Source organism: Halichoerus grypus, chromosome 8, assembly GCF_964656455.1.
Source record: "Halichoerus grypus chromosome 8, mHalGry1.hap1.1, whole genome shotgun sequence".
NCBI lineage: Eukaryota > Metazoa > Chordata > Mammalia > Carnivora > Phocidae > Halichoerus > Halichoerus grypus.
Genome location: NC_135719.1, coordinates 11,158,849 through 11,177,866, shown reverse-complemented (window position 1 = coordinate 11,177,866; position 19,018 = coordinate 11,158,849). Strand labels below are relative to the sequence as shown.

Here is a 19,018-nt window from a genome sequence, read left to right as displayed (position 1 = left end):
AGAGGGGAGGGGGGTGTGAGGATGGGTTAGGCTGGTGATGGGTATTAAAGAGGGCACATTCTGCATGGAGCACTGGGTGTTATGCACAAACAATGAATCATGGAACACTACATTTAAAACTAATGATGTAATGTATGGGGATTAACATAACAATAAAAATGGGGGGGTGGCTGGCAGACCATGTTAGTGTAGCTTGGATCTTAGCTGCTTGTGACAAGTGCCAAAACTCTTGTTATCCTTTTTGTGCAACAGATGGTTGTGATTCTTATCTTGGCTTTAGGCAGATCCTTAAGAGGAAGAATAAGCCCACAAGGTCTGGAGAGAAGGAAAAATGTAGAATATTAAGATCTGAACTTAATTTCTTAGAAACTGAGTAGGATTAGGAAAGATGACTTCTTCTTCTTGCTGTTTTTAATTTTGTTTTCATTCTAAATAAATGACCCTAGGAATGATAGGTTATTTGAGCAACACCCTTTTCTGTTTTTGTATTCCTGAATATAGAGCCTCCCTGATCACAAGCCTCTGATGTAGGAATGGACTTGCCATGTTTCTTTTTCAAAGAAAAAGAAATTTCCCTGGTAAGGGAAATACAAAGCTCTTTATTGGGTAGTGTAGTGTTGATCCAAAAACAAAACAAAACAAAAAACAAAACAAACCTGTTTTTTTGGAGGAAGGAAATGTATCAGGTTAAAGGAGAATGTAAAATTAGCTAGTTAGAGGATCTGTGGAGGTTTGACTATGCAGTTCTATGTACTTTATTTACTTAAAGATCTCAGTACTAACACTGTTCCAGGTTCTTGAGGTCCATCTGAGCAAAGACTTAAAGGAGGAGAGGGCATTATCCAGGGAGAAACCTGGAAAAGAGGGTACTCCAGGCAGAAGGAATAGCCAGCAAAAGGCTTTAGGGCTAGAGTGTGCCTCCCATGCTCCAGGAACCCTCAGGAGCCAGTGTGGCTAGAGTCATTACACAAAGGGTGAGTGGGGTACAGAGGCAATGAAGAGTGCCAGACCACAGAAAGCCTTATAGGCTACTGAATGTCTTCAGCTTTTACCTTGGGGGAAATGGGGATCCATGCAGGGCTCTGGGCAGAGGAGTGATACCATCTGATTTACAGTTTGGCTGCTCTATTACAAACAGACTTTTATAGGGCAAAGACAGAAGCAGGGAGCCAGTTAGAAAGCTGTTGCAGTAATTCGAGCCAGCGTGGCAGCAAGGAGGCAGCGGAAAGTGATCAGATTTGGGGCATATCCTGAAGGTAGAACCAGCTTGGTTTCTTGATGGATTAAGTATGAGCATAAAAGAGGATTACTGCATATTTTTTGGCCCAAGCACTTGGAGCCAGCATCACTAAGATAGGGGAAACTGAGGTAAAATTTAGGCTTTCTGGGGAGGACCAGGAATTTGTTTTGGAAATGTTGTGGGTGAGATATCTATTAGACCTGCAAGTGATGGTCAGATAGGAGTTGGATATACAAGTCTGGAGTTTGGGAGATCAGCTAGGCAAGTTTGAGAGTCCTAAGCAAATGGATGATATTAAATGTTTGGAAACTGGATGGAGTGGAGAAGAGAGAAGGTCCAAGCACTGAGCCTTGGAGCAGCCTGACACTGGGACATTGGAGGAAGAGGGGAAAGTTTGAAGAAAGTACTGCTAGGGAAACAGGGAGGCAGGAAGAAAATCAGGAGTGTGATGTCCTGGAAAACTATGTGAAGAAGGAAGGAGTGACTGGCTGTCCTGAGTGCTGCCGATACAAGATGAGGACGGTGGCCTCTGAGACAGCAAACAGGCATCTTTGTTGGTTGAGGAGTTTTGTGTAAAGGAGAGCAAGGAAATGGGCTGGCAGCTTATAGAGGAAGAAGTTGGGTCAAGAAAAGGATATTTTTAAGAAGAGAGGAAAAAAATGCAGGGTTGAATGTTCAATAAAGAGAAAAACTGTTGATGCACAAGATTTGCTGGAATGCTATGAGTGTCTTGCTGGCTGGAATACAGATTAGATGCTGAGTGATCTAGCAGCCATGATGGGCCATGAGGTGGCATGCTAATGAAAGCAGAATAACAAAATGGAAAGAGCCTGGATTCTTAATCATCATGGAGCTGCCATACAAGCTCTGCATTGACAACTTCTGGACCAACCTTTTTACATCTAAGAGCAATAAACCTCTTTTCTTCTAACATGTTCTTAAGAAAAAAATCCAAACATATAAAAAACTTAAAAATTCCACAGTAAACACCCACCATCTAGTTTCTATAATATTTTTTTCTATACTTGTTCTATATATTCATCTCTCTACCCATCTGTTTATCCATATTTTTGGAGGGACATTCCAAAGTGAATTTAGGCATCTTGTACATTCCACCCCTAGTCACTTCAGTATGTATACCCACTACCTAGAGTTTAATACCTGCTTACATTTCTTACATTTTTGTTTGATGGTAAAAATTTACATAAAGTAAAATGCTCAATCTTACTGTAACATTTCTTAACTTTATTTCCAGTATAGTTAACATACAATGTTATATTAGTTTCAAGTATACCACATAATGATTCAACATTTCATACATCATTCGGTGCTCATCATGATAGGTGCATTCCTTAATCCCCATCACTTATTTCGCCGATGCCCCCAACCCCCTTGCCTCTGATAACCCAGTTTGTTCTCAATAGTTAAAAATCTGTTTCTTGGCTTTGCTCTTTGTCCTTTGCTCATTTGTTCTTGTTTCTTAAATTCCACAAATGAGTGAAATCATATGCTATTTATCTTTCTCTGAGCTTATTTTACTTAGCCTTATACTCTAGTTCCATCCATGTCATTGCAAAGGCAAGATTTCATTTTTTTTTATGGCTGAAAAATATTCCATTGTGTGTATATATACTACATCTTATTGTGATATTTGATGACTTTGTTTCTCTTAAGGTATAATTGACATGTTACATATTAGTTTCAGGTGCACAACATAATGATTTCACATATAGTGAAATTATCACAATAAGTCTAGTTAACATACATCATCACACAGTTACAAAAATTTTGTTTGCTTGTGATAACTAAGATTTATTAGCAACTTTCAAATATGCAATACCGTTGTATCAACTATAGTCATCATGTTGTACATTATATCCACATGACTTTTAACTGGAGGTTTGTACCTTTTGACCTATTTTGCCTATCCCCCTATTCCTCGCCTCTGGCAACCACCAGTATGTTCTCTTTATCTAGGGTGAGCTCATTTGGTATTTGTCTTTTTCTGACTTATTACACATGGCATAATGCTGTCTAGGTCCATCTTTCTTGTTGCAAATGGCAGGATTTCCCTTTTTTATGGTTGAACGATATTCCATTGTATATATTTATCACATTTCCATGATCTGTTCATCCATTGATGGACCCTTGGTTTGTTTCTATATTTTGGCCATTTTAAATAATGCTGCAGTGTACATGGATGTGCATATATCCTGTGGAGTTAGTGTTCTCCATTTCTTTAGATAAATACCCAGAGATAGGATTACTAGATCATATGGTAGTTCTATTAATTTTTTTGAGGAACATCCTGTTCTTCATAGTGGCTCCACAATTTGCATCCCCACTAACAATGCACAAGAGTTCCTTTTCTCTACATCCTTCCCAACACTTGTTTTTTTCTTTTCTTGATACTAGCCATTCTAACATGTGTGAAGTGATACCTCATTGTAGTTTTGATTTACATTTCCCTGATGATTAATGATGCTGAGCAGCTTGCCGTGTATTTACTGGTTATTGGTATCTTTGGAAAAACGTCTATCCAGATTCTCTGCCCATTTTTTAATCAAAAAAGGTTTTTACTATTAAGTTGTAAGAGTTCCTTTATATATTTTGGATATTATACCTTTATCAGGTATATGATTTTGAAAATTTTCTTTCCTTCAGTAGTTTGGCTTTTCATTTTGTGGATGGTTTTTTCTTTTCTTTTCTTCTTTTTTCTTTTCTTTTCTTTTCTCTTTTCTTTTCTTTTCTTTTCTTTTCTTTTCTTTTCCTTTTCTTTTCTTTTCCTTTTCTTTTCGATGTAGTGATCCACGATTCATTGTTTTCATATAACACCCAGTGCTCCATGCAGTATGTGCCCTCCTTAATACCCATCACCGGGCTAACCAATCCCCCCACCTCCCTCCCCTCTAGAACCCTCAGATTGTTTCTCAGAGTCCATAGTCTCATGGTTCATCTCACCCTCCGATTTCCTCCCCTTCATTTTTCCCTTCCTTCTCCTAATGTCCTCCATGCTATTCCTTATGTTCCACAAATAAGTGAAACCATATGATAATTGACTTTCTCTGCTTGACTTATTTCACTTAGCATAATCTCCTCCAGTCCCATCCATGTTGATGTAAAAGTTGGGTATTCATCCTTTCTGATGGCTGAGTAATATTCCATTGTATATATGGACCACATCTTCTTTATCCATTCATCTGTTGAAGGGCATCTCAGCTCTTTCCACAGTTTGGCTTTTGCGGACATTGCTGCTATGAACATTGGGGTGCATATGGCCCTTCTTTTCACTACATCTGTGTCTTTGGGGTAAATACCCAGTAGTGCAATTGCTGGGTCATAGGGTAGCTCTATTTTTAATTTTTTGAGGCACCTCCGCACTCTTTTCCAAAGTGGCTATACCAGCTTGCATTCCCACCAACAGTGTAAGAGGGTTCCCCCTCTCCACAACCTCTCCAACATTTGTTGTTTCTTGCCTTGTCGATTTTTACCATTCTGACTGGTGTAAGGAGGTATCTCAATGTGGGGTTTTTTTTAATTGTTATGTTAATCCCCATACATTACATCATTAGTTTTACATGTAGTGTTCCATGATTCATTGTTTGTGCATAACACCCAGTGCTCCATGCAGAACATGCCCTCTTTAATACCCATCACCAGGCTAACCCATCCTCCCCCCCCCCTAGAACCCTCAGTTTGTTTTTCAGAGTCCATCATCTCTCATGGTTCGTCTACCCCTCCGATTTCCCCCCCTTCATTCTTCCCCTCCTGCTATCTTCTTCTTTTTTTTTTTCTTAACATATATTGCATTATTTGTTTCGTAAGTACAGATCTGAGATTCAACAGTCTTGCACAATTCACAGCGCTTACCAGAGCACATACCCTCCCCAGTGTCTATCACCCAGTCAGCCCATCCCTCCCACCCCACCCCCCACTCCAGCAACCCTCAGTTTGTTTCCTGAGATTAAGAATTCCTCATATCAGTGAGGTCATATAATACATGTCTTTCTCTGATTGACTTATTTCGCTCAGCATAACGCCCTCCAGTTCCATCCACGTCATTGCAAATGGCAAGATCTCATTCCTTTTGATGGCTACATAATATTCCATTGTATATATATACCACCTCTTCTTTATCCATTCATCTGTCGATGGACATCTTGGCTCTTTCCACAGTTTGGCTATTGTGGACATTGCTGCTATAAACATCGGGGTGCACGTACACCTTCGGATCCCTACATTTGTATCTTTGGGGTAAATACCCAGTAGTGCAATTGCTGGATCATATGGTAGCTCTATTTTCAATTTTTTGAGGAACCTCCATACTGTTTTCCAGAGTGGTTGCACCAGCTTGCATTCCCACCAACAGTGTAGGAGGGTTCCCCTTTCTCTGCGTCCCCACCAACATCTATCGTTTCCTAACTTGTTACTTTTATTTATTTATTTTTAAAGATTTTATTTACTTAGTTGAGACAGAATGAGAGAGAGAGAGAGAGAGAGCACACGAGAGGGGGGAGGGTCAGAGGGAGAAGCAGGCTCCCTGCCGAGCAGGGAGCCCGATGCGGGACTCGATCCAGGGACTCCAGGATCATGACCTGAGCCGAAGGCAGTCGCTTAACCAACTGAGCCACCCAGGCGCCCCCTAACTTGTTACTTTTAGCCATTCTGATTGGTGTGAGGTGGTATCTCATTGAGGTTTTGGTTTGGATTTCCCTGATGCCAAGCGATGTTGAGCACTTTTTCATGTGTCTGTTGGCCATTTTGATGTCTTCTTTGGAAAAATGTCTGTTCCTGTCTTCTGCCCATTTCTTGATTGGATCATTTGTTCTTTGGGTGTTGAGTTGGATAAGTTCTTTATAGATTTTGGATACTAGCCCTTTATCTGATATGTCATTTGCAAATATCTTCTCCCATTCTGTTGGCTGTCTTTTGGTTTTGTTGACTGTTTCTTTTGCTGTGCAAAAGCTTTTGATCTTGATGAAGTCCTAATAGTTCATTTTTGCCCTTGCTTCCGTTGCCTTTGGCAATGTTTCTAGGAAGAAGTTGCTGCGGCTGAGGTCAAAGAGGTTGCTGCCTGTGTTCTCCTTTAGGATTTTGATGGACTCCTGTCTCACATTGAGGTCTTTCAACCATTTGGTGTCTATTTTTGTATGTGGTGTAAGGAAATGGTCCAGTTTTATTCGGCATGTGGCTGTCCAATTTTCCGAGCACCATTTGTTGAAGAGACTGTCTTTTTTCCATTGGACATTCTTTCCTGCTTTGTCAAAGTTTAGTTGACCATAGAGTTGAGGGTCCATTTCTGGGCTCTCTGTTCTGTTCCATTGATCTATGTGTCTGTTTTTGTGCCACTACCATACTGTCTTGATGATGACAGCTTTGTAATAGAGCCAGAAGTCCGGAATTGTGATGCCACCAGCTTTGCTTTTCTTTTTCAACATTCCTCTGGCTATTCGGGGTCTTTTCTGGTTCCATACAAATTTTAGGATTATTTGTTCCATTTCTTTGAAAAAAGTGGATGGTATTTTGATGGGGATTGCATTGAATGTGTAGATTGCTCTAGGTAGCATTGACATCTTCACAATATTTGTTCTTCCAATCCATGAGCATAGAACGTTTTTCCATTTCTTTGTGTCTTCCTCAATTTCTTCCATGAGTATTTTATAGTTTTCTGAGTACAGATCCTTTGCCTCTTTGGTTAGATTTATTCCTAGGTATCTTATGGTTTTGGGTGCAATTGTAAATGGGATCAACTCCTTAATTTCTCTTTCTTCTGACTTGTTGTTGGTGTATAGGAATGCCACTGACTTCTGTGCATTGGTTTTATATCCTGCCACTTGACTGAATTCCTGTATGAGTTCTAGCAGTTTTGGGGTGGAGTCTTTTGGGTTTTCCACATAAAGTATCATATCATCTGCAAACAGTGAGAGTTTGACTTCTTCTTTGCCGATTTGGATGCCTTTTATTTCTTTTTGTTGTCTGATTGCTGTGGCTACGACTTCTAATACTATGTTGAAAAGCAGTGGTGATAGGGCGCCTGGGTGGCTCAGTTGGTTAAGCGACTGCCTTCGGCTCAGGTCATGATCCTGAAGTCCCGGGATCGAGTCCCGCATCGGGCTCCCTGCTCGGCAGGGAGTCTGCTTCTCCCTCTGACCCTCCTCCCTCTCATGCTCTCTGTCTCTCATTCTCTCTCTCGCAAATAAGTAAAACCTTAAAAAAAAAAAAAAAAAAAATTAAAAAAAAAAAAAAAAAAAAGAAAAGCAGTGGTGATAGTGGACATCCCTGCCGCATTCCTGACCTTAGAGGGAAAGCTCTGTTTTTCCCCATTGAGAATGATATTCGCTGTAGGTTTTTCATAGATGGCTTTTATGATATTGAGGTATGTACCCTCTATCCCTATACTCTGAAGAGTTTTGATCAAGAAAGGATGCTGTACTTTGTCAAATGTGTTTTCTGCATCTATTGAGAGAATCATATGATTCTTGTTCTTTCTTTTGTTTAAATATTATATCACGTTGATTGATTTGTGGATGTTGAACCAACCTTGCAGCCCAGGGATAAATCCCACTTGGTCGTGGTGAATAATCCCTTTAATGTACTGTTGGATCCTATTGGCTAGTATTTTGGTGAGAATTTTTGCATCCATGTTCATCAAGGATATTGGTCTGTAATTCTCCTTTTTGATGGTGTCTTTGTCTGGTTTGGGGATCAAGGTAATGGTGGCCTCCTAAAACGAGTTTGGAAGTTCTCCTTCTATTTCTATTTTTTGGAACAGTTTCAGAAGAATAGGTATTATTCTTCTTTAAACGTTTGGTAGAATTCCCTGGGAAGCCATCTGGCCCTGGGCTTTTGTGTTTTGGGAGATTTTTGATGACTGCTTCAATTTCCTTAATGGTTATAGGTCTGTTCAGGTTTTCTATTTCTTCCTGGTTCAGTTTTGGTAGTTGATACATCTCTAGGAATGCATCCATTTCTTCCAGGTTATCTAATTTGCTGGCATAGAGTTGCTCATAATATGTTCTTATAATTGTTTGTATTTCTTTGGTGTTGCTTCTGATCTCTCCTCTTTCATTCATGATTTTGTTGATTTGGGTCCTTTCTCTTTTCTTTTTGTTAAGTCTGGCCAGGGGTTTATCAATCTTGTTAATTCTTTCAAAGAACCAGCTCCTAGTTTCGTTGATCTGTGCTACTGTTCTTTTGGTTTCTATTTCATTGATTTCTGCTCTGATCTTGATTATTTCTCTTCTGCTGGGTTTAGGCTTTTTTGCTGTTCTTTCTCCAGCTCCTTTAGGTGTAGGGTTAGGTTGTGTATTTGAGACCTTTCTTGTTTCTTGAGAAAGGCTTGTACTGCTATATACTTTCCTCTTAGGACTGCCTTTGCTGCATCCCAAAGATTTTGAACAGTTGTGTTTTCATTTTCATTGGTTTCCATGAATTTTTTTAGTTCTTTAACTTCCTGGTTGACCCATTCATTCTTCAGTAGGATGCCCTTTAGCCTCCATGTATTTGAGTTCTTTCCGACTTTCCTCTTGTGATTGAGTTCTAGTTTCAAAGCATTGTGGTCTGAGAATAGGCAGGGAATGATCCCAATCTTTTGGTACCGGTTGAGACCTGATTTATGACCTAGGATGTGATCAATTCTGGAGAATGTTCCATGGGCGCTAGAGAAGAATGTGTATTCCGTTGTTTTGGGATGGAATGTTCTGAATATGTCTGTGAAGTCCATTTGGTCCAGTGTGTCATTTAAAGTCTTTATTTCCTTGTTGATCTTTTGCTTAGATGATCTGTCCATTTCAGTGAGGGGGGTGTTGAAGTCCCCCACTATTACTGTAGTGTTGTCAATATGTTTCTTTGCTTTTGTTATTAATTGCCTTATATAATTGGCTATTCCCATGTTAGGGGCATAGATATTTACAATTGTTAGGTCTTCTTGTTGGATAGACCCTTTAAGTAGGATATAGTGTCCTTCTTCATCTCTTATTACAGTCTTTGGTTTAAAATCTAAATTGTTTGATATAAGGATTGCCACCCCAGCTTTCTTTTGGTGTCCATTAGCATGGTAAATGGTTTTCCACCCCCTCACTTTCAATCTGGGCCTGTCTTTGGGTCTAAAATGAGTCTCTTGCAGACAGCATATTGATGGGTCTTGTTTTTTAATCCAATCTGATAGCCTGTTTCTTTTGATTGGGGCATTTAGCCCTTTTACATTCAGGGTAACTATTGAAAGATAGGAATTTAGTGCCATTGTATTGCCTGTAAGGTGACTATTACTGTTATATTGTCTGTGTTCCTTTCTGGTCTATGTTGCTTTTAGGCTCTCTCTTTGCTTCGAGGACCCCTTTCAATATTTCTTGTAGGGCTGGTTTCGTGTTTGCAAATTCCTTTAGTTTTTGTTTGTCCTGGAAGGTTTTGATCTCTCCTTCTATTTTCATTAACAGCCTAGCTGGATATAGTATTCTTGGCTGCATACTTTTCTCCTTTAGTGCTCTGAATATATCCTGCCAGTCCTTTCTGGCCTGCCAGGTCTCTGTGGATAGGTCTGTTGCCAGTCTAATGTTTCTACCAATGTAGGTTACATATCTCTTCTCCTGAGCTGCTCTCAGGATTTTCTCTTTGTCTCTGAGACTCGTGAGTTTTACTCTTAGATGTCAGGGTGTTGACCTATTTTTATTGATTTTGAGAAGGGTTCTCTGTGCTTCCTGGATTTTGATGCCTGTTTCCTTCCCAAATTAGGGAAGTTCTCTGCTATAATTTGCTCCAAATACCTTCTGCCCCTCTTTCTCTTTCTTCCTCTTCTGGGATCCCAATTATTCTAATGTTGTTTCATCTTATGGTATTGCTTATCTCTCGAATTCTGCCCTCATGATCCAGTAGTTGTTTATCTCTCTTTTTCTCAGCTTCTTTATTTTCCATTATTTGGTCTTCTATCTCACTGATTCTCTCTTCTGCCTCATTTATCCTAGCAGTTAGCGCCCCCATTTTTGATTGCACCTCATTAATAGTCTTTTTGATTTCTACTTGATTAGATTTTAGTTCTTTTATTTCTCCAGAAAGGGTTTCTCTAATAACTTCCATGCTTTTTTCAAGCCCAGCTAGTATCTTTAAAGTGATGGTTCTGAACTCTAGATGTTGGATAGACTAATGTCCGTATTGAGTAGGTCCCTGGCAGTCGGTACTACCTCTTGTTCTTTTTGTTGAGGTGATTTTTTCCATCTTGTCATTTTGTCCAGAGGAGAATAGGTGAATGAGAGAACAAAATGCTAACAGGGTAACAACGTCCCCGGAAAATATACTCTAAACAAATCAGAAAAGACCTGAAGCCGGTGGAAAAGAAAGGGAAGGAAAAAAAAAAAAGAAAAGGAAAAAGAAAAGGAAAAAGATAAAAACAAACAAAAACAGAACAAAACAAAAAAAACAGAATGTGGTCAAATATGATCAGGCTGGTGCATAGATCAGTACCACACACTGGATTTTTAGTGTATTTTGGTCTGTTAGAATAAAGTGCCTCACAAAATTTTAAGGAAAGAAAAACTCATATATGTACAAATAAGGGTTGATATGATCAATGGATGGAATATGATTGTAAAGATGAAAATTATAAAAAATTTTACAAAAGGAGTTGATAAGAAGTTGTTTGAAAAAAGGAAGAAGAGGATTTAAAAAAAGGGAAAAAAAAGGGAGAGAATGTGATCAGGCAGGAGAGTAGAACAAAACCCTACCCTAGAGATTTAGGGTATGTTTTGATCTGTTAGAAGAAACTATCTCAAAATTTTAAAGGGAGAACAACTATATATATATGCCAAAAATAAGGGTAACTACTATGAAGGGATAGAATATGAGTCTAAAAATGAAAAATAAAAATATTTTTTAAAAAAGGGATTGATAAGATGTTGGTTGAAAAAGGGAAAAAGGAAAATTCAAAAAAAAAAAAGTTAAAAAAAAATTAACTTTGAAAGACTGAAGAATCATGGTAAAAAAAGCCATGGATTCTATGTGCAGTATTCCCCTAGCGCTGGAGTTCTGCCATCCTCATTGATCAGTAAACTTGGTCTTGGCTGGCTGTTCTTGCTGATCTTCTGGGGGAGGGGCCTGTTGCCATGGTTCCCAACTGTCTTTGCCGGAGGTGGAATTGCCCCGCCCTTGCCGGTCCGGGCTAAGTAATCTGCTGGGGTTTGCTCTCCAGAGCTTTTGTTCCCTACAAGCTTTCCGTACAGCTTTGGAGGACGGGAGTGAAAATGACAGCCTCCAAATCTCTGCCTGGTAGGAGCCGAGAGCTCGGGCTCTGCTCCTCAGTGAGCCCCCAGAGAAAAGCAGTCAGTCACTCCCGTCTCCCCGGTCTCCGGCCACACTCCGTGCTCACCCGGTCTGTGACCGAGCGTTTCTATCTCTGGCACCCGACCCCGTGTGGAGTCTCCAAACCCAGCAGATCCCTGCAGTGCACTCCTGTGCCGCTCTCCTGGGGGAGGAAGGGGAGTCTCCCCGGATCTGCTGCTTGTTGGATCCCTGCTGGAAGAGCAGTGGCCCGACTGTGCCGCAGATCACGGTCTATGACAACCCTGAGCTGAGAGCCCGCACCTCGGCTCCCTCTCTACAGCCAGCTTCCCCGCTCTGATACCTGGGAGCTCTGCCGCACTCAGGCACCCCTGGTCTTCCTGTGACCCCGAGGGTCCTGAGACCACACTGTCCCACGAGGGTTCCACCCCCCAGCTTAGCCACTAGATCGACATCACTCAGCGGAACAGACTTCTAAAAGTTCCAATTTTGTGCTCTGCGGCTCTATCACTTGCCAGAAGCGGCCAATGGAGGCCCCCTCCCCCGCCGTCTATCCTCCCAAATATCACCTTGGATTCACTTCTCCGCACGTCCTACCTTCCAGAAAGTGGTCACTTTTCTGTTCAGAGAGTTGTTGCTATTCTTTTCTTCGATCTCCTGTTGAGTTTGTAGGTGTTCAGAATGGTTTGATCCCTATCCAGCTGAATTCCTGAGACCAGATGAAATCCGGGTCTCCTACTCCTCTGCCATCTTGCTCTGCCCCCCTCTCTGACTTATTTTAATTAGCACAGTACCCTCTAGGTCCATCCATGTTGTCACAAATGGCAAGATTTCATTATTTTTTTTTTAAGATTTTATTTTACAGAGCACACACAAGCAGGGGAAGGAGCAAAGGGGGAAGGAGCGAGAGAACCTCAGGAAGGCTCCATGCTCAGCATGATGCGGGGCTCGATTCCACAACTCTAAGATCATGACCTGAGTCAAAATCAAGTTGGACACTTAACTGACTGAGCTGTCTAGGTGCCCTGAGATTTCGTTATTTTTTAATATGTGAATAGTATTCCACTGTGTGTGTGTGTGTGTTTGTACCACATCTTCCTTATCCATTTATCTATTGATATTTGGATGCTTCCATATCTTCATTGTTGTAAACAATGCTACAGTGAACATAGGGTTGTGTTTGTCTTTTCAGATTACTATTTTTGTTTTCTTCAGATAAATACCTAGAAGCAGAATTGCTGGACTGCATGGTAGTTATATTCTTAATTTTTTGACCTACATATTATTTTTCATAGTGGCTGCACAAATTTACATTCTCACTAACAGTGCATGAGGGTTCCTTTTTCTCCACATCCTCGCCAACACTTGTTATTTCTTGTTTTTTTGATACTAGACATTCTGACAGGTGTCAGATGATATTTCACTGTGGTTTTGGTTTGCATTTCCCTCATTATGATTAGTGATATTAAGCATTTTTTCATGAGTCCATTGGTCATCTGTATGTCTCCTTTAGGAAAAATATCTATCCACATCCTCTGCCCATTTTAAAAATCAAAATGTTTTGTTTTGGTGTTGAGTTGTTAGAAGTTCTTTATGTATTTTGGGTATTAACCCCTCATTGAGTATATCATTTGCAGATAACTTCTTCCATTCAGTAGGTTGCCTTTTTGTTTTGTTGGTTTCCTTGGCAATGCAAAAGTTTTTGATGTTGGTGTGGCCCCAATAGTTTATCTTTGCTTTTGTTTCCCTTGCCTGAGGAGATGGATCCAAAAAAATGTTGCTAAGTCTATGTCCAAGGGTTTATTGTCTGTTTTCTTTTATGTTTTATGGTATGGAGTTCTATAGTATGGAGTTTTGTGGTTTCAGGTATTACATTTAGGTCTTTAATCAACTTTATTTTTATATATGATAAAGTGGTCCAGTTTCCCCAGCACCAGTTATTGAAAAGATTTTCATGTTCCCTTTGGATATTCTTGTCTCCTTCATTACCATATAACCATGCAAGTGTTCATTTATTTCTGGACTCTATGTTCTGTTCCATTGATCTATGTGTTTTTGCACCAGAACCATGCTGATTACTATAGCTTTTTAGTAGCTTGAAATAAGGGAGCATGATACCTCCAGCTTTGTTCTTCCTCAAGATTGCTTTGGCTATTTGGGTCTTTTGTAGCTCCATACAAATTTTAGGATTATTAGTTCTAGTTCTGAGAAAAATACTACTAGTATTTTGGTATGGATTGTATTGAATCTGTAGATATCTTTGCATAGTATGGATATTTTAATACTATTCTTCCAATCCATGAGAATGGTATATCCTTTTTTGTTATTCATCCTTAATTTCTTCCATCAATATCTTACAGTTTTCATAGTACAGGCCTTCAATTCCTTGGTTAAATTTATTTCTAGGTATTTTATTCTTTTTGATGCAATTGAAAATGGGATAGTTTTCTTATGCTCTTTCTGATAGTTCATTATTACTGTATGGAAATGCAACAGATTTCTGTATATTAATTTTGCATCCTGCAACTTTACTGAGTTCATTTATTCTAATTTTTACATAGGGTCTGTAAAGTTTCCTGTATATAGTATGTCATCTTCAAATAGTGACCATTTTACTTTTTTCTTAACAATTTAGATAACTTTTATTTCTTGTCTTATTGCTGGGCTAGGACTTCTAGTACAACGTTAAATAAAATTGGCAAGAGTGGGCATCCTTGTTTTGTTCCTGATCTTAGAGAAAGTTTTTTTTCCTTAGTTTTCACCATTAAGTATGATGTTAGCCATGGGCTTATTATATGTGGCCTTTATTATATTAAAGTGTGTTCCCACTATACCCACTTTGTTGAGTGTTTTTATCAGAATTGATGTAGAATTTTGTCCATTGCTTTTCCTGCATCTATTGAGATATGATTTTTATGCTTCATTTTGTTAATGTGTTGCATCATGTTGATTTTTTTTTTATGGATATTGAACCAGCTTTGCATCTCTGGAATAAATCTCATGTGATTGTGATGTGTGCTCTTTTTAATGTATTGTTGAATGTGGTTTGATAATATTCTGTTTAGGATTTTTACATTTGTGTTTTTCAGCAATTTTGTCCTGTAAGTTTTGCTTTTTTTGTTTGTCTGGCTTTAGCAACAGAGTAATTCTGACCTCATAAATAAATTTGGAAGCATTCTTCCCTCCTCCTCTTCCCCCTCCCCCTTCTTTTTTCTGAATGATTTGAGAAGGATAAGTATTAACTTTTCTTTAAGTGTTTGGTAAAATTCACCTGTGAAACCATATGGTTTGGGACTTTTTTTGGGTGCTTTTTGATTACTGACTTATTTTATTACTAGTAACCACTCTCTTCAGATTTTATATTTCTTCCTGATTAAGTCTTAGATTGTAGGTTTCTAGAAATATATCCATTTCTTCTAGGTTGTCTAATTTGTTGGCTTATAATTTTTTTTGTAGAAATCTCTAATTCATTTTAACTTCTTTCATTTCTGATTCTGGGTTCTTTTTTTCCTTCAAGAATCTGGCTAATGGTTTATCAATTTTATTTATATTTTCAAAGAACCAGCTTTTAGTTTCATTGATATTTTCTATTGTGTTTTTAGTGTCTATTTCATTTATTTCCACTCTAATATTTATTATTTCCTTTCTTCTAACTTTGGGCTGTGCTTGTTCTCTTTCCAGTTCCTTTAGCTGTAAGACTAGATTATTTGATATATTTTGTTTCTGAAGGTAGGCTTGTATTGCTACAGACTTCCGTCTTAGAACTGCTTTTGTTGCAGCCCATAAATTTTGCAATGTTTTGTTTCCATTTCTGTCTCAAGGTATTTTGTATTTCCTTTTAAATTTCTTCATTGACTCATTGGATGTTTAGTGGCTTGTTGTTTAGCCTCTGCATGTTTGTGTTTTTTCCAGTTTAAATTTGTTTTGTAATTTTAGTTTGATACCATTGTGGTCATAAAAGATGCTTAATATGATTTCAATTTTCTTAAATTCATTTTGTGGCCTAACATGTGATCTGTCCTGGAGAATGTTGCATGTGCATTTGAAAAGAATGTGTATTCTGCTGTTTGGGGATAGAATGTTAAGTCTACCTGGTCTAATGTGTTATTTAAAGTCCCTGTTTCCTTATTTTGTCTGTATGCTCTCCCCATTGATCTAAGTGGGATATTAAAATTTTCTCACTATTAATATCAATTTCTCTCTTAATGTCTGTTATTTGTTTTATGTATTTAGGTGCTCCCTTATTGGGTGTATAGATATTTACAATTATTATATCCTCTTGATCCCTTAATCATTAGGTAGAGCCTTTGTCTTGATAGAATCTTTGTTTTAAAGTCTATTTTATCTAAGTATTGCTTCCTCAAATTTTTTTTTTTGTTTTCATTTGCATGGAATATCTTTTCCATTCCTTAACTTTCATTCTGTATGTGTCTTTAGGTCTGAAGTCTCTTGTAGGCAGCATATAAATTTTTTTCCCCCATTCAGTTATCCTGTGTCTTTTGATTGGAGGATTTAGTCAATTTACATTTAAGGTAATTATTAATAGGTGTGTACTTATTGCCATTTTAATATTTTCTTTTTGTAGTTCTTCTCTGTTCTTTCTCTTGCTCTCTTCCCTTGTGGTTTGATTTATTTTTAATGTTATGTTTTGATTCCTTGCTCTTTATATTTTGTGGGTTTATTACAAATTTTTTGGCTTATGGTTACCATAAGGTTCATATATAATACTCTATGAATATAGCAGTCTATTTTAAGATGATTGTCTCTTAAGTTTGAACACATTCTAAAAGCACTACATTTTTACTCTGCACCCCGCATTTTATGTAGTTGTCATATTTTATGTGTTTTTGTTTTGTGTATCCCTTAGTGTAGATATAGTTGACTTTACTACTTCTGTCTTTTTTCTTTTTTTAAATTTAAATTCAATTACCCAACATATAATACATCATTAGTTTTTGATACAGTGTTCAATGATTCATTAGTTGTGTATAACACCCAGTGCTCATCACATCACATGCCCTCCTTAATGCCCATCACCCAGTTATTCCAGCCCCTTACCCAATTCCTTATCTGCAACCCTCAGGTTCTTTCCCCTAGTTAAGAGTCTCTCATGGTTTTCTCCCTCTCTGATTTCTTCCCATTCAGTTTTCCCTCCCTTCCCCTATTGTCCTCCATGCTATTCCTTATATTCCATATATGAGTGAAACCATATGATAATTGTCTTTCTCTGATTGACTTATTTCACTTAGCATAATACCCTCCGGTTCCATCTATGTCGATATAAATGGTAGATATTCATCCCTTCTGATGGCTGAATAATATTCCATTGTATATATGAACCACATCTTTATTCATTCATCTGTTGATGGGCATCTCGGCTCCTTCCACAGTTTGGCTATTGTGGACATTGCTGCTATGAACATTGGGGTGCATGTGCCCCTTCTTTTCACTACATCTGTATCTTTGGGGTAAATACCCAGTAGTACAATTGCTGGGTCATACAGTACCTCTATTTTTAACTTTTTGAGGAACCTCCATACTGTTTTCCAGAGTGGCTGCACCAGCTTGCATTCCCACCAACAGTGTGGGAGGGTTCCCCTTTCTCCACATCCTTGCTGACATTTGTTGTTCCCTGTCTTGTTAATTTTAGCCATTCTAACTGTGTAAGGTGGTATCTCATTGTGGTTTTGATTTGTATTTCCCTGATGCCAAGAGATGTGGAGCATTTTTTTCAACTGCTTTTGCCTTTTAACCTTCATGGTAGTTTTATAAATAGTTCATTCACTACCTTTATTATATGTTTGCTTTTTCAAGTCAGATTTCTTCTTTCCTATTTTTTTTTCCTATTGTGGCCTTTTCCATTTAGAGTACTTTTAACATTGCTTGTAAGGCTGCCATAGTGGTGAGAAACTTTTTCTAACTCTTTGTCTGGGAAACTTTCTCTCCAAGTCTGAATGATAATCTTACAGGGTAGATATTTTTGGTTGTAGGTTTTTTTTTTGTTTTTTGTTTTTGTTTTTTGTTTTTGTTTTTTTCCTTTTGGCACTTTGCAGGCTAGCAAGAAGTGGCATAATATACTCAAAGTTTCTGCTGACAAATCAGTGGATAGTCTTAAGGGATTTCCCTTATATGTAACTAGTTGCTTTTCTTTTGCTGCTTTTAAGATTATTTAATTTTTGCCATTTTAATTATGTGTGTTGGTGAGGAGCTCTTTGGTTTATCTTGTTTGGGACTCTCTGTGAATCCTGAACTTTAATGTCTGTTTCCTTCCCTAGATTAGGGAAGCGTTCAGCTGTTATTCTTCAAATAAGTTTCCTTTCTCATTCTCTTGAGCACCTGGGATCCCTATAATAAAAATGTTATTATACCTGTTGGTATCCCAGAGGTCCCTTAAACTATCCCAATATTTTAAAATTCTTTTTTCTTTTTGCTGTAAAACTTGGATATTTTTCACTACCCTGTTTTCCAAATCACTAATCCATTCTGCATCTCTAATCTGCTGTTGATTCCCACTAGTGTATTTTTCATTTTAGTTATTGTATCCTTCAGCTCTGATTAGTTCTTTATTTTCTTTTAAAGTTCTCACTGTGTTTATTCATTATTCTCTTGAGTTCATTGAGCATCTTTATGATCATAACCTTGAACTCTTTATCAGGTAGATTGCTTATCTCCATCTTGTTTACTTTTTCTGAGGTTTTATCTTGTTCTTTCATTTGCAACATATTCCTTCATTTCCTAATTTGCCTGTGTGTGTGTTCTATGTATTAAGTAGATCAGCTACATCTGGTCTTGGAGTGGCCTTATGTGGAAGGCATCCTGTATTGTCTAGAAACTCAATCATTACTAGTCATAAGAAACAGGTACTCCAGGGGTATCCCCTATGTGGCCTGCATGTGCCCTTTTATGGCTGGGTCACAATTGCTGTAGGTGTGCTGGTGGGTGGGGCTGACCCCTGGCCTGGCTGACTGCAATACCTTGCCTGGACTGCTTTGGGTACACCAGTGGACAGGGCTGGTCCCCACAGCTGGCTGAGAGGCTCAACTGCAGCTCCTGAGGGCATGCTGGAGGGTGGGGTACAGGGTAGTCCCTCATGTGGATGGCTGTGAGACATAGCCACTACTGTTTTGTACTGGTGGGCAAGGCTCATCTCTCTCCCCATCCACAACTGGGCAGGAGCCATTTTGAAGGGGCACTGGTCTCATTTGAGGCTGCATGCGGGTATGACAAGGTGGTAGCCACTTTAGAGTGGGCACAGTATGCCATAACACCTTGTGACCCCAGTATCTGTGATGCATGGCTCCTGTAGTTCTGCTGCTGGGTAAAAACACTTGAGATTAGCCAGGAAGTGGTACAGTTAACTTTTCATGTTTCATTGACCAAACCTAGTCCTATGATTCTTTCAAACTGCAGGTGGCTGAGATAGTCATCTTTATTACCAGAAGAGAAAGAGTCCAATATTGGTGAACATCAGTCATGTCTTCTGCAGGATGATTTCAAACTTCCATTCAA

General features: G+C 38.7%; 1 long non-coding RNA gene across 2 annotated transcripts in view; it reads left to right on the top strand.

Annotated features, from left to right (window-relative positions):
- LOC144382727 (uncharacterized) overlaps positions 1–19,018 on the top strand; it is a 614,132-nt gene that overhangs the window by 561,872 nt on the left and 33,242 nt on the right. The window contains exon 3 of one of the 2 annotated variants that reach the window (XR_013450101.1): positions 7,442–7,491. The exons of the other annotated variant lie outside the window; for it this stretch is intronic. This is a non-coding gene — a long non-coding RNA (uncharacterized LOC144382727). Of the gene's footprint in view, positions 1–7,441; positions 7,492–19,018 lie in introns of those variants that run through there. 2 annotated transcript variants of the gene reach the window in all.